This window comes from Pteropus vampyrus, unplaced genomic scaffold (assembly GCF_000151845.1).
Source record: "Pteropus vampyrus isolate Shadow unplaced genomic scaffold, Pvam_2.0 Scaffold48, whole genome shotgun sequence".
NCBI classification, from domain to species: Eukaryota; Metazoa; Chordata; class Mammalia; order Chiroptera; family Pteropodidae; genus Pteropus; species Pteropus vampyrus.
The window spans coordinates 4,666,275-4,682,055 of record NW_011888829.1 but is presented as its reverse complement, the minus strand read 5'-3'; the positions used below and the strand labels follow the sequence as shown (position 1 = coordinate 4,682,055).

At 36.1% G+C, this 15,781-nt stretch overlaps 1 protein-coding gene across 8 annotated transcripts in view; it reads right to left on the bottom strand.

The window, feature by feature from the left end:
* Window positions 1-10,775, bottom strand: part of CNOT4 (CCR4-NOT transcription complex subunit 4) — a 134,652-nt gene extending 123,877 nt beyond the window's left edge. For 4 of the 8 annotated variants that reach the window (XM_011359515.1, XM_011359516.1, XM_011359517.2 and 1 more), the window contains exon 1: window positions 10,537-10,774. The gene's annotated coding sequence lies outside the window, so the exon portion shown is untranslated. Of the gene's footprint in view, window positions 1-9,731; window positions 9,820-10,536 lie in introns of all 8 variants that reach the window. The other 4 variants (XM_011359511.2, XM_011359514.2, XM_011359512.2 and 1 more) reach the window with 3 other exon arrangements.
* Between the last annotated feature and the right edge of the window lie 5,006 nt (window positions 10,776-15,781).

Genomic DNA, 15,781 nt, shown 5'->3' with positions numbered 1-15,781 from the left:
GGGGTAGGCTTATTAAGAAAGATATCATCTGAACAAAGATCTGAAGAAGATGAAATAGCTATGTGTTGGAAAAGTGTTCTCCAGGCAGAGGGAACAGCTAGGGCAAAGGTTCTAAGGCCTTTTCATTTAGTTCTTGCCACTACCTGGCAATAATTTTATTAATTTATTTTTCTATTTCTTCTCTTCAAGCCTCTAATCCTACTCTCTACTCCACTTCAGCAGTGGATGATAATAATAGCTAACATTTATCAAATGTTTACCACATACCAAAGCATTGCTCTAAGTGTTTTAAAAAGATTAGATAATTTAATCCTCACCACAGATCTATGAAATGGGTGCTACCATTGCTTCAAGATGAGAGTTAGCAAGTAGCAGAGGCCTGAAGCAGCATGGGTAATAAGTCTCATCTACTAGAAAACTTAACATTCAGCACAAACTGCCTCAAGTTTTCTCATCTCTAATACATAGAACCTCTCAAGGTACACATTTAATAACTATGAAAGCTACTATTATAATGTCTTCGTGCCATTTTTCCAATCATTTTCTAGACTGAATGGTCTTTACCTACAATCTCCACTTATTACTACCTTCCTTAACCTCACCCAATTTGATTGACATTCCCAGTTACATTCCCAGTCTACTGAAATCGCTCTGATGTCGTTAGTGATTATCACACCACAAGCCAAAGGGTTTAACTATTCTCATTCTCCTTGAATGTTGTGTTAGACTATGCCAATTACTTTTCTTAAAATAGAAGCAATACTATGCTGGATCTCCTATCCCTATCTGACTTCTCTCTCCTGGAAAGTCTCTTTGTTTTCTGAGACTTATTCTTTTCCATGTTCCTCCACCTCTCCAATTGTTTCTTTAATAATACTTTTTTTCACTTCTACCCTTTAAAGGTAGAGATCCCAAAAGTGCTTCTCTCTGTTAACTCAGTTTCCCTTAAGGTTCATTCATCCAATAAATATTGAACACTTTCTCTCTCTACCAGGCCCTGTATGGGTTGCTCTGGGTAGATCAGTAAACAGAACAGACTAGGAAAAAAAAAAAAAAAAATTCTATGCTACCAAGACACGCAAAACCATCTTCTCCTAAGTACTATTTTAAACACATCACTCTCCCGACTTAAAAAAATAAAAGAAAATAAAACCTTGCGATGATCTCCCCTCTTACCAACGGTATATAAATTTCTCTGCCTTAGTTCAAAACACTCCATAATCATTTTCCATCATACCTATTCAGGTGCATTTTCCATTACTCTTGGATTCAAAAAAATTCGAGGAAGGCTAATCCTTTGATTTCCCCCTCAAACACATTACCTGTGTTTCCAGCTGCTCAAGTAACTACTGAAAACTATGTCCAGTACCTAGACATAAAAAACATGTATTGAATAAATAGTTAAGTGTTCAAAAATGGATTTTTTTTATTCTTTCAAATGTATAAAATAGTGAACACTTACATAGGGCTTTCTATGTGCCCAACACTATTCCAAGCACTTTACATACCTTACCTCATTTATGCCACACAATAATCCTAATATCTCCTTCCTACAACTGAGGAAGCTGAGGCCCAGACAGGGTAAAGTACCTTGCTCTAGATCTGACAAGTTTTAAGTGGCAGAGCCAAGATTCACACTGAGACAGTCTGGTATATTCACAGTAGAAACAATAATAAAAACAGGGAGAGTTCAAAGGGCTTGCATGAAAAACTATTGAAAAAACAAAACTATGGAAAACTATGTTCAACTAAGAAAAATCATTTAAGTTAGTCCTTTACTCCAAATACTGAAGAGCAATATTTCCTTTAATATCAAGTTAAATTTTACTAGAATTTAGTAGTATATAATAAAAAGCACACTCTATAAACACAAACACATCATATGTTATTCACAGTTCTCCAAAGCTGCTGAAAATATTTGCTAGGCATGACAAAAGAATACATGGTGACACCTGACAACAAATGTTCTTCTATTAGCATGCCTATATTAAAGCATTTTACTGCCCTACTTGTTTTCATCAGGATCAAAACAGATTTGAATACAATGTAGGGAAGGTATCCACCTTAAAGAAAGAAAACTATTTTTCTGGAAGCAAAATTCACATCTAGAACAAGGTCCAGTATAACAGATTTTAGTAAAAGCAAGAAATTCTAAAAAAGTTCAACTAAGCATCTAACTTATTTGGGTACTCTTCAACCTATCACCAACTCTATGGCTAAAAGACCTTTTAAAAGGTTTCTGAGGATTCATTTAGTGAATTCATGAAGGTATTTTATAACTGATTACATAAATTAAAATGAAAGGCAGAAGTTTTTCCACAAAAAAATGTTTTAGAATAATGTAACCTTAACATGTGAGCAGATGGGGAGTATCATACCTATCATTTTATCTTTCCCCTTTCCCTCTGGCAGAGTTTAAGAAAAAAAAAATTGTCAGGTCTTGAGCTGGAGAGATTAAAATGCATAAACCAAAAGGGACACTCGTTTGACTTTCTAAAGTACTGACAGCATAACTCAGAAAAACTAAGGTATGCAGCCAAAGGCAGCAAAGGAGCCAATGCCATGAATGCCTTAGGCAAAAATACGCAGTAGCCATTATTAGAATTTGAAGTCTTCCCTCTTTCTATCTGCCTCTCCTCCCTTTTCCTGGGTTTACAACGCATCTACCTCCTGCTACCCAAGGCACCCCCAAAGCCACTCACACAAAATAAAATCCCTCCCAAGAATCGTATGAATGAAAAATATGTAAAGCATTAATAATTTGAGATTAATTCAAGTTATTAAAACTCAGGAGAGATTTTTGGAATGAGGAGACATTTTCTCCTCTCCCCACCACCACAAACCATAACACTTATAAGTGGCTCCTCATTCCAAGGGATTAAATGATAATTTCTTGGGGGAAAAGAATGGATTAGCAGCTATCATTGAAGATATTCTCAAATACTATGCTATGTATTTGACATTTACTTCCCTCTCACATACACTGTGTGGCAATGAGAGAGATGCATAAATCCTTTTCAAGACTCTCCTGCACAAAGGAGATCTTGAGTCAATCTTAAATCCAAAATTAACACATTAAAGCCTCTGTAAAACAGCCCGCCAAGAAGAGGGCAACAGCTTTCTATTCTAGTGACCATATTAAATAGTGCACATCACCAGCCAAATAAAGAGGTAAAAAATGTCAAAAATAGCTGTCACAGAATTAAGAAGGTCTTAGGAAGGGAGGAATGTCAATGAAAAACCGATTATTTCCCAATAATATTCTATATTACATCATCGTCTTTATCCTTACTATTATTTCCCAAGTATCTAAAAAGCGCATGGCGTTATGGTAGGTCATACCTTTTATAATAAGACACAAAAATGACTGTTAAATTAAGATAAATTTAATGCTGAAGTTGTAAGCACCTAAGCTTGAGATGTTTTAACTCAACGGTAAGAATTCTTGAGATCCACATGCCAAATACTATGGAGAGTGGAGAGGGAATACATGTCATATTGAAGGAAGCAGGAAGAGATTATTATTTCCACACTAACATCTCTTAGATTGCCCCATACCTCTATGGACTAGACGTTAATTTTTCATCTACTATTTACAAAGCCAGAAGCAAGAAATCTATTTTTCTCTCTTGCTTTAAGAAAAAATGTGAAATTTTCCTTTGCAAAAAAAAGAAAGCATGCTATCCAGAAATATACAATAGATGAAGAAAGTTGGCTTAACGAAGAGTCAAAAAAACAAAACAAGGAAAAGAATAACTTCAAAAGTCTCAGAACTTAAAAAAATACAAATATGGCTGCTGTTTAACTAGATCTGTTTTTAATAATACCTTTGCAAAACAAGGTATATCAAAATAAGTTAAAGACCAAACTTTCATTTAATAATGTCTCTACATTTTTCTCTGGCCTGCTGACCTAACCTTATCATTCCTTAAGGGAGCCTGAAGCTGACAATATTTAGTGCCCTATTTCATCAGAATTTCTTCTGCTCTAATCAGGTCATCATTACGTTTTAAAGATCCTAATAATACATCCCAGTTATAAGCTTTTCAAATGTAAGGTTCCTAATACCCCTTCTGAAATAATACACACATAAGGAGATGAGGCACAAATCTCTCTTTTATAAATGAAATACGTTCCATCTCTTACTATAATATAATAAAATTTTCTTTATTTTCCCAACTCTTATTCCCCAGTGATTATCTAAAACAATTTGAAAACAGAAAAAAAAAAAAACTATTTGAAAACACTAGAAGCTATTTTCTATAGAAATTTTCTGAGATTGTTGTTTGAGTAATCATACATCACTTCCTTTCCAAAAGCTGGGTTTAGATAACGAATTGCAGTTTACTATCAAAGACAAATAGACCACATTTCCTCAGTTCTCTATTCTCCAAAACCTTGATGTCATTTCTTTAGGTAAGGGACTAAAGAGAATATGGAATCAATTAGCTGCCAAATCCTACAGAATTTCCACACTAACATCTCTTAGATTGCCCCATACCTCTATGGCCTAGACGTTAATTTTTCACACCCAAAATATGCTGCACACTACTGAAAAAGCAATCTTTCTAAAAAGCACTTTTATTATGTCATCTCCTCTCCCACCACCACCACCAACCTCTAATGACTCCTTATTGCTTGGCAGATCAAATCTGACTGGACAATGAATACACCTTTCATAATCCAGATCTACCCTACTATACCAACTTCTCTGACACCATTTCCTAGAAATTAACACCTTATTCTACTGGGAGCAGACTCCTTACGCCCCTCTCATATCACACTGGTCCCACCAATAAGTGTTTGCTCAGGCTTCTATCCACACATGTAATGCATGGCATCCTTTGGAGATGCTCTGCCTATGCAGATAGTACATATCCTTTAATCCTACTTTCTCCAGGAAGCCCCATTCCTAGAACTTTAGTCTGAAGATACCCCTACAGTAGCATACTGGACTCAGACTATATGTACCACGCATTATTTGGATAATGCTTTGGATAATGCTATGTATATTATGAAAGTATACCCACCAAGATAATAAACTCTTAGAGAGGCCAGGCCATTTCCTAAGAAGTGAGTCTCTAATAAAAGTACTTGAAGGTTATTTGACAAGCTGACTAATCCTGATTTAAAAAATCAAGATATTTTATGTCAAAAGAGTTCTAGTACAAATGAAAGAATGTGATGACTAGGATTTGCTTCAAAATAATCTAGGTCCAAGGGAGGAGGACAAGGAGTAAAATAAGTGCGGAAATAAATGAACCCAGATTGTCTATGAATTGATAATCTTTGAAGTGACAGCTACGTAGAGGTTCGTGTCTACTTTTATACTTGCTTTAAAATTTTCACATTAATAAGTTCATTTTTTTAAGTACGAATAAGCTCTTCATTTAAAATGACAAAAACAAAATACACTAACATTTTCTTTAACCAACAAATACCTAGGCTCCCAGTTAGAGTAAAAAAAAAAAGATTTTGGAAAAATTTAATTTTGCAGGGAACTTGCATGATCCTAATTCTTATCCAAGAATTAATAAAAATTAGCTAGAGGGGAAAAATCTAATGAAAACGGAGGGGATCTCCATCAAAAAAAATTAATCTTACCACTAAAAGCAATATTGACTATATTTCAAATTCTCAATCAATTACAGAACTCACAAAAGGGTCCACCCAAACAACTGCTGAAAACCAAAAACACTGGGAAAAAATCATAAGCAAAATATGAAAAGCAGAAAAAAAAAAGTTGCTACAAATCAGCCAGTGTTATTTCAGGAAATTCACAATCTGAACATATCTAGTGCCCTTAACAGGGAATGAATTAGTAGGTTCTTAAATAATCAGAAAAAGGGGTCAAATATGTGGTGACAGAAGGAAATCTAACTGTGGGAGGTGAACATACAATGCAATATACATATGACTTCCTGTTGAATTGTACACTTGAAACTTACCGGATTTTCTTAACCAATGCCACCATAATAATAATTAAAAAATAATAATCAGAAAAATTAGCACTTCCTCTTTATTCCAAGGACTGCAAAACATGCTTAGAAATTTCAGATATTTGGCTTAAAGACAATGTATCTTTTTGTTGCTGGTAAGGAATGATCCCTCCCTTTGATATTTCAGTCTATAGCTACTTTTCAAAATTCAATCACTACAATTTCCCCTACAACATTATTCACTAATTCCTTTCAAAAGCAGTAATACAACACCAACTATCTTAAAATGTTGGCATTTTATTCTAATTACGCTGCTTTTTTGTCTCGAGTTTTTTTGTTCCGAACTGGTTTGACACATATATATAAACCAATCTGATTATTCTTATTTCCCCTTCTCTAATTTTCTCTAAATACTCAAGAGGTAAGATTTTAGTTACCATAACTAAAAAAAAATATTTGATTTTTGAACAGATAGCAGACACATACACATATACAAATAGCAAGGTTTATCCTAATAGCAATCCATCATCTGCCCATCGCCCAAAGCAATTAAAGTTTAAAACAGGACAATTCTCTTGTATAAACAGTTTAGAAACCATTCTCACAAACTCCTTATAAAAAAACTCATTTCAAGTTGCCTTATATTTGTACTATCTTTAACGTTGTTTTCCTAGCAAGTAAAAATCATCATCATCTTTTTTGTGGTATGTAATTTTTCTCTACTAGTAGAAGAAAAACTCTGCTATGGGAAAGCTAACCGAAGGGGCCAAAACAGTGGTGGAATTTTCTTTTCTATAAACTACTTTCTGATTAAAAAATAAAAGAATCATACTATGAAAAAGAAATGTGACAAATTCCACTGGATTATATTACTACACTTGAAAAAGTTGACATTTACTGCACAATCTTTTCTAATAAAGACCACATAACGAGATTAAAAACAATTCTGAAAAAGTTCTTTCAGAAAACCATTAACCATGTGATTAAAAAGTCCCACTTCTTTCCTTGCATCACTAGATAATTCAGTAAATTATGCTATCTTTATCATTTGTGTACTCTCAACCTTTGAAATATACATATATCACTATCTTCAAAATATCAGGGATATTGCTACATTTTGTATAAGAATGAACATCTGCAGATTTTTCCTGTTATCTGAGGTAACATAAAAATTTTTAAATCTCAGAATGTGTTAACAGGTTTCATCCAATACATGCTATTCCAGTGGGATGAAAACCATTTACAAGTTCCACTTAGAGTAAGAAATCCTTTGAGAAAAGTATGTAGTACATTCTAGTTATTCTATTTCTAGAACACAAAAAATCTCTATAACCTATTTCCCCCCTGTTTTTCTTTGGAACCAACTGAGCAGAATGTAACTTCCTTCACAAAAAGTCAAGACAGTACTGTACTTAATGACAGAAAGCAAACTAAATTTTCAGCAGAGGCTGAAGTTTTCACAAATTAAAACTTTTTATTTGAGTTGGTCTATAAAAATAATATAACACTAAGTTAAAATAGATTCAATCAAGTATTATTTGCAGGCACAAAAATAAAAATAAAAAATAAAAAACATTAAAATGAAGAGTGTAGCTTTACCTTAAAACCAGAAGTTGGAAAGGAAAGGGAAGACTTCTAAAAATCATACTGCTTAAACTGAGAAGATATTTTTTCATTCTATCAAGTATGTAAAGTCATTTTTAAAATAAATATCCCCTAATGCAAGGAGTTCATCTTTAAGCAACACCCTCTTTCTTTTACACAGTAATGAGCTGCAGGTTATCATTAGTGCTCCCAAGTTAAGGTTGAGGGCATTACAAAACAATTTTCTTGCATTTTGCCATTTGCTTATAACTGTCTCATACTAATAATATTAAAGATTTGTCTACATTTTACGAAAACAAATTTTATATTACGTCAACTTTAAGTAATTCATGTTCAAAAACCTTTCTATAGAAATAATCTATTCATTTGAAAAATTCAACAATTGAACTTGGCATAAAGTATTTAAATCTATCAAAATAAAAAAACCCACAGAATTATGAAGCTGCAATGTTCATAATGTTACATCTACAAACTTAAAGCATACAAAAATATTTTGAAATCTCAGCTCCTTATTTCCTGTCAAAATGTCAAAGAACTTTAGATATCTTTAGATGAACTAAAGATCCCAAAGGGGATTCCTTTTGACTTTAGAGTGCTGAAAGTAAGAATTTTATGATTGCAGGAAAAAAAGTATGGAGTAGAGAAATTACCTGAGAATATACTTACTGAGGCAAAAAAAAACAAAAAACAAAAACAAAAACAAAACTTTACTAAAGATGTATTAAAATCATATACCCTCTTCTGCCAGACAAACAGTTCTCTCCCAGAACACACTGCTTTCAATTCACCCAAGTATGACTGCCAAGGGCTTCTAAACCTGTGTGTTAGGCTTGTTCAAAGTAGAAAGCTCCTCCACCAGTGTATCACAAAGAAAAATGAAATACATTTTTTACTTAAGAGTAAAGATCAATTGTATTAAACACATTCCTACCGATAAATTAAATGTAAGTAACAATTTTTTAAAAACCTCAAGTTATAACTTTGGACAGGTCTGCTATATATTGCTTCCCATTCTTAGAAGAGTAGGGATTTATTAAATTTCTCCAAACTTGGGCTTAAGTGGCGAAAAGGAAAAAGTTTTATAAAAAGCTTTTCTAACCTCAGTTTACATTTGACAAAACAAACTATTTATCACAATCGGGTAACTACAGGTAAAATATGTAAAAATCACAATAATGTGCAAAAGTGATTAAAAGGGTAACTGTATCTGTATTTACACTTGAGGTATTACTACTTTTGCAAATAAGAGGTACATTGCTGCATGAGATTGCTACTATGACTTTTAACATTTTCACATATACCTTAAGAACATAATGTCTTATTTATGTTTAAATTTGAGATGTATCTGATCTATGTAATCCTATTTGCTTTCTGGTGATTATTTTACAGGGGTCTGATTACAGCAAAGGCTCCTTCATCTCATTATGCCATCAGTCTGTATATTTCAATTTAGATTCCACCAAAACAATCATAAGCCATCTTACTTCTAGTATTCTGCTTTTTAACGTAGATAATTGACAGTGAGTGCCACCAAATGCATGTATGTGCACATTGTCATTTCCTTCCATCAGCCCTCTTTTCTATAGAAAAAATGCAGAATTTAATTTTGGAGAAAAAAATATCTATTTTTATTTTGCATACATACCCGATTGGGTTTTCAAAAGAAAACCATTTAGACACCTACCATTCTAGAAAGGTTAAAGGAGATAAGTTCCTGAATCCAAAATAGTAAGCGAGTATGATATTAGCTAGAGAGGAAATTTCCACTCAAACCATATGTCATTAATTAATCTGAACAGCAATATAACTCACTTAGTCAATAATCAATTCTCAATAATGAAAGGAATCTGTAACCCACCTATAACCTGCACATAATCAAAATAACACTTGTATTTGCTTGTGGAATTCACGGGTGAGTTTGGTTGTGTGCCAGATTTATCTTATTTTGAAATGCTCAGGCCAATACATTTGTTAGTATAATCAGTGCCCACATTAAGTGTCCTGGGGAAAGGCAATTCAGAAGAACGCACAGTAGCATGGATAAACCGGTCCAAAATGAAACGGAAAAACAAAACCCTTCCAACAGAGCGAATAATGCCCAGATCACTGAAAGCAAAATGAAAAGGTCTCTCTCCTGAGTAGCCTAAATAAACGCTCTTCACTCAGAACGTTTAATAAGTACCCTACCTCACTTCATTCACTTCCCAACTTCTTGACTTTCCAGGGGCCAACGCGGGGCGCCCCGTTTTCTTCTGGAAGTATATGTCGAAAGAATCTGTATAGGAAAGAGGGAAGGAACAGACAATTCCCAAGAAAGCTGTGAACAGGTGGGACAGAACCAGCAGCAGCATAATCTAGATACTTAAGGGGCCGCTTTTAAAATGACAGATGTGGTTAAAGGCAAAGACTGCACATCGGCTGAAGCTCTACTGTGGCAGACTAGGGGCTGATGGCAAGCACGAGAAGGGGGCAAAGGCTAACTCCAGAATAGTAGCAGTGGAGCAAATAACAAGCAGCAGGACGAGTGGGCAATGAGCAGCGGGATTCATGAGCAGCAGCGACACGGGTCAGAGTGGAAGTGATGGCTTTGGTCTTGGGAGACGGGGCCACTGGGAAAGGACGTCAGAGACGGGAAACGGGGCTGTGAAAACAAGGAGTCCTGAGACCTAAGAATCCTGCCCCGACAAAAATGTAGGGGGGAGAGCTGAAGACGAAAAGCCGCCTCGGCTCCCCAATTGAAGAAATTTTCGAAGGAGCCAGCGCTCGCCGCCGCGCTGCCTTCTGCCCCGCTCCCTTTTCCTGGTGGTGACTGCTGTGGCGTAGAGGGGAGCGGGAGGAAGAGGAGCAGGAAGACCAAGAAAGAGGAGGGTGAAGATGAGGCGGGGGGTGGGGAAAGAGGGGGGTGCGGCCTGCACAATCCCAGCGAAGCCTCCGCTCTCTCGTAGCCGGTCAGCCCCGGGTTTCCCCTAAGCCCAGCCCCGCATAGACTCACCCGCCTGACTTGCCTCGCTTTTCCCTTAGCCGTCTCCACGCGCTGCCGCGTCCTCACAAGAGACCACTGGACGAGTGTCGGGGAAAAAACTCCTCAGAACCGGGCCTGATTGCTTCAGTGAGTCCGACCTTTACGGCTGAGAGAGAGACTCTCAGCTTTCGGTGGGTTCCACAGCCAGACGGGCCACCATCTTACATTAGGGTAAGACTCCTCCGGCTTCCCGTGCGCAGGCGCACGCCGATCCGGCAGGGAGGGGCGGGGGAGGGGCGGAAGGAGCGGAGGGCGGCTCCACCCGCGGCACCCTGGGAGTTGTAGTTTTCCGAGGGTAACCGCTCAGCTGCTAGCCGGGAGTTGAAGTTCTCACTCCTAGGGCAGATGGGATCGCACACCTCACGTGGCTGCTATAGACCACTGCCTTTCTTCATGTTTTGCTTCCTTCTCTACCCGCGTGTGCTGTTCCGCTGTCATTTGGTCGGCGCTCTTCGTTAGCGGTTGCGTTTCCTTGGTTTTGCTCAAATATGGGATACCAAAACTCGGGGCGAGCTTAACCAATTTGGGAGGAGCGGAGAATGTCTCTTCTCTGTCCCGCCCACTATAGAGATTAAAGAGGGCAGGGTAGAGTCAGGTTGGGAAGGGAGGAGGAGCGCAGGATCCGACCTAGGGCGAGAGTTTTGATACTGAATAGGCGTCTGTTTGCGAAAAGTGAGCGTTAACTCCTTTCCTGTGTTTGCGCATTTTGGAGTCGGCACCCTTGATGCCATCCTCACCATTAATCTCCACCGAAGACATATCCCAAATCGTCCTGCACAAGAGAACTGAAGACCCATGCACTTACAAAAACGTGTTTCTGGTGATACAAATTTGAGAACATTATGCGGACTTTGGTGCCAGTTAGGTTTCCAGGCTGCACAGCCCTGCGCACGAAGTTTACAAAGTCCTCACACAGCAGGACATCCCAAAACCATAAGAATGCACCCGCAATCCCTTTGAGCGCCAAGTCACAAAAATCATTTTCCTGGTTCCTCCCTCTTGCCTCCTAGAATTCTGGTGAAAGTGGCGCTCGGAACCAGTCGTTTTCATTTGTTGCGTGTGTTCTTCCATTCATACAACAAATGCTCGTTGAGCTCCTGTGTACCAGGCACTGCTCTCTAAACATGGGAAGCTTTCGGTGAGCAAAACACAAAATTCCCTGTTTCCATTCTAGGAATTCCTATATCTATTCTAACGTGTGTTGGGGTGAGGGAAAAGCGAGAGAAGGCGATTTTTAAAATATATGATTAAAATGCATAATATTTCATAAGTGATGGAAAAACTTTAAAACAGGGAAGGGGAATAGGAAAAAGGGTTGCAATTTTAAATCTGAGGACCTAATCTCATAGTGAGAAGCCTTCATTTCATTATTTTTTTTAATACATTAGTTCTTTGTGTTTCAGTTTCTTCACCATCAAGCTTAGAGACAATTATTTGGTGAAAAACTTAAAAGGTAATAAATTCATAATTTACCATAAATTTCAAATTATAGGATCATAAAATTAGCAAGGAAACTTGGGAAATCATTTGGATTCACCTTTAGGTAACTGTCTAAATGTTCAGTATAGGAAACATGTATTTTTTTAAATGTGTGTTTTTTTATATTACCGATTTTATAGTGGAACATAAACAAAGTAATGAAAAGAACAAAATAGAAAAAATCCTTTCCATTATTAAAGATTAGAAGCATCACATTAAGAACAAGGAGGATTCTTCATTATCATTTAATTCAGTGGTTCATAGCCTTATTTATCCAAAACACCTTTTTTTGGTAAAAAGTATTTTCATAACATCTCCTTTATTAGCCTAAAATAAAATTCATAGATAGTATAACCTACCTACATATATGATATTGTTTTAAATCAAAATAATGCCTTATATAATATTAAAAGTACAAAGAAAGTAATTTTTAACACGATAATTTGTGTTTTAATATATAAACGCTCAGGTATGACAGTTCTAGAAAATATAGAAAGTCATCACTTGCTGGCACTTAGAAATAAAATCCCCATGAATGTGAAAGCTACAAATGCCAACTGACACAGGTATGATGTTTTGGCCATCTCCGGTGGACAACACTAATCTGTCCTCAATGTCTGCCATAAATGCAGTCCTAACATTCCCTGTTAGAATATGTAAAAATAAAAAACAACTTTGTGTTTGTATGTGAAATCGGTCAGCTTTTACATGCAGATCATTATATACGGTCTTTTCATTTACACTGGGGCATTTAAAACTCAGGAGGGACACAAACTAATTTTTCATGTGAGGAACAACAGTCCCACATTGCTTAATGGCCCCTGCTCTATGATGGCCAGTATTACCTCTCAGATTATCTAACACTAGGGGGCAATACCACATCTACAGAGAGTCACTAATTGGTGGACACTAACAGCAAGGAAATGACATTTCCTAGGTCACCAACTAATTGACAGAGTCACTACCCCCTCAGGCCAATGTTCCTTTTACTATATTACCAATTTCTCATATATATATGTATGTGTGTGTGCAATTTCATATAAATTTATCCATATAAGACAATTCTCATATCATTTTGAAAGTTAATGAATATTTAATTCTATCACCTAACTGCCTACTGATTCCTCATTGTAGGACAGCTCTTCACTTAATAAATGTTTTTTACCTTTAAACATTATTCTAGGTTGCTGGTGGTGCAGAAAAACACTGTCTCTGTCCTCACAGAGTGTGGTGCCTACTGAAGGAGGCAGAGATGAAATAATCAGATATACAAATAAATACAAGGATATAAATATAACTTCTTATATATATAATTAGAACTGGTGATGAATACTATAAAGGTGTTTACAAGATGTTATGAGAACATTTAAGAGAGAAACCTAATTTAGATTGGGGGAGGGGGAAGGAGGGTAGTCAGGGAAGATCTTTACAGGTTAATAAGAGTAGGAAATATGTGGGGACCATGAAATGGAAAGAAAAAAAACTTACCAAAAGGCTAGTGTGGGTTATGGTGAGCAAGGGCAGAATGGTGTAAAGTGAATTTAAAGAAGATCAAGGCCCAGACCATTCCAGAGCCTTGCAGGCCATGGTAGAAAATATAGATCATCCTTCATGGATTAAAAGAAAACTTTTGAAGGAAAGAGACATGATCAGGTTTGTATTTTAAAAGACCACGCTACTGAATGTCCATCACTGGGAAGATTATTAATTTAATTTTTTGTACTTCCATTCTCTGGAGTGTTACATGGCTATATAAAAAAGGAGAAAGGGAAAGAACTATATATTGACCTGAAAGCATGCCCATAATATATTATTAGGTAAGGAATAAGTAAATTATGACATGATATCTTATACATAATGTAATGCATTTTTTAGAAATAAAAAAGAGCCAATCGAAAATATTTGAATATATTTATGTATAGCACAGAAAAAAGAATGGGAGGATACAAACACATCAAATATTTAGTGTGTGGTAGGTTATCTTGGGGGATTGCAATTGGAAAGAGGGGGAGGGAAAGTATAACTTTTTCTTTATAAATTGCTGTATAGATTTATTGTTTTGCATATGATTTAGTTTTATACATTTTTCTAAAATAAATCACTCTGCTGTGTAGAGAATGGATAGGAGAAAAGAATGAAAATGGAACAGCGAATTAAGAGAACATTTTAGTTACCCAGATACTGGTTCTCATTATGGTAGCAGTAAAGATAGAAAAGAGGCGATGAATTCAAGATATATTTCTTGAGATTGAAACAATAGGACTTGGTGATGAACTAGATAATGGAGATATTCTCATGAATGGCTCTCAGATTTTCTGACTTAAATGGCCTTGTCGATGGTGGTTCCTTTAGTAAAAGGAGAATGGTGAGTATCGACATAGTATCTGTAGAGAGTAGGAGAATAGCTTCACCATAAAAAAAACAGATTTCAGGGAAATAATGATTGTCCATTTGAGACTGTTGAACTTAAAGATCACGGCTATTGTATTTTGCCCAACTTAGTGATTTTTCTCCAATAATGCTTATCTTTTGGGTTCTGCCATAGGAGCAACGTATAGTTGAGCTTATCTTGGCTAGAGAAGAAGAATGAAACCAGGGGAAGATGAATGAACAACCAACACTATGAGTTGTTTCCCGTTTTTTCAACCTTGAAATATTATTAATATATGGATATTTTTAATAAAATGTTCAAGTTATTATTGGGATATAGTCTCAAATATAGACCTAATGGGCCAAAGGAAACGATCAGTTTTATGAGCCTTGTTATGGCTAGACTAATATTTAGTTAATATTAATGAATATTAATGCCACTGTATTTGTGGGGCTTTTTTCCAAAACCCCATTTACTTTGAGTTTTATCTTTTTTTAAAATTTTAATTATTTAGTGAGTATTTGAGTGCTAAGTGTTGAGTAGATGGTAGTATGCAAAGCACTAAGCTCCCTCAAAGATCTTAGGGCTTAAAAAGGAAGACAGAAAACAAGTAAACAAAATAATAAGCAATAATAAGCAAGTAAAACCCTATATGTTGTCAGACTATTAGGAAGGAAAAGGAACAGAGTAATAGAAATATCAGGAAGGGATTTACTTTAGATTGGAAAGCCTCTCTAAAGGGTTAACTTAATCTGAAATTTAAAGGATTAGAAAGGATCATCCATTTAAAGAATGGCCTATGCCAAGCCTCTGATGCAGGAATGAGTTCAGCATATTCCAGGAATGGAAAGTTAGCCAGTGAAGTTGGGGTATACAAAAGCAGAGTGATAGGTGAGGAGGTGAGGCAAAATCCAGATTATGCAGGGTTTTACATGGAATTTGGATTTTATTCTAAGTAGGTTAAGAGACAGTTTAACAAGCTGGAAGCAGAAGAGTGACATAAAGCAATTTATCTTTTCAAAAGATCAGGGTAGCTTCCATATGATCAGTGGATCAAAGATAGACGACAAACCTAGAAGTGGAGAGACCAGTTAGGAAGCTATTGCAGGAAGTGCAGCCTGGAGATAATGAATGGCTTAGACTAGGGGGCAGGGCTAGGAATAGGGCAGGGCTGGGACTAGGACAAGCAACTAGGATGAGGTAAGGAACGCATTCGCCTTGGGCACAAAATTTAAGCAAGCACCAAAAGGTGCAGTAATAAAGGTAAATAATATTTTGATATAACATTTTTAAAAATCAAAGTTAATGCAAAAAAATCTATGATGAACAAATGTTTAAATATAAAATAAAGACAAGATTAGACCC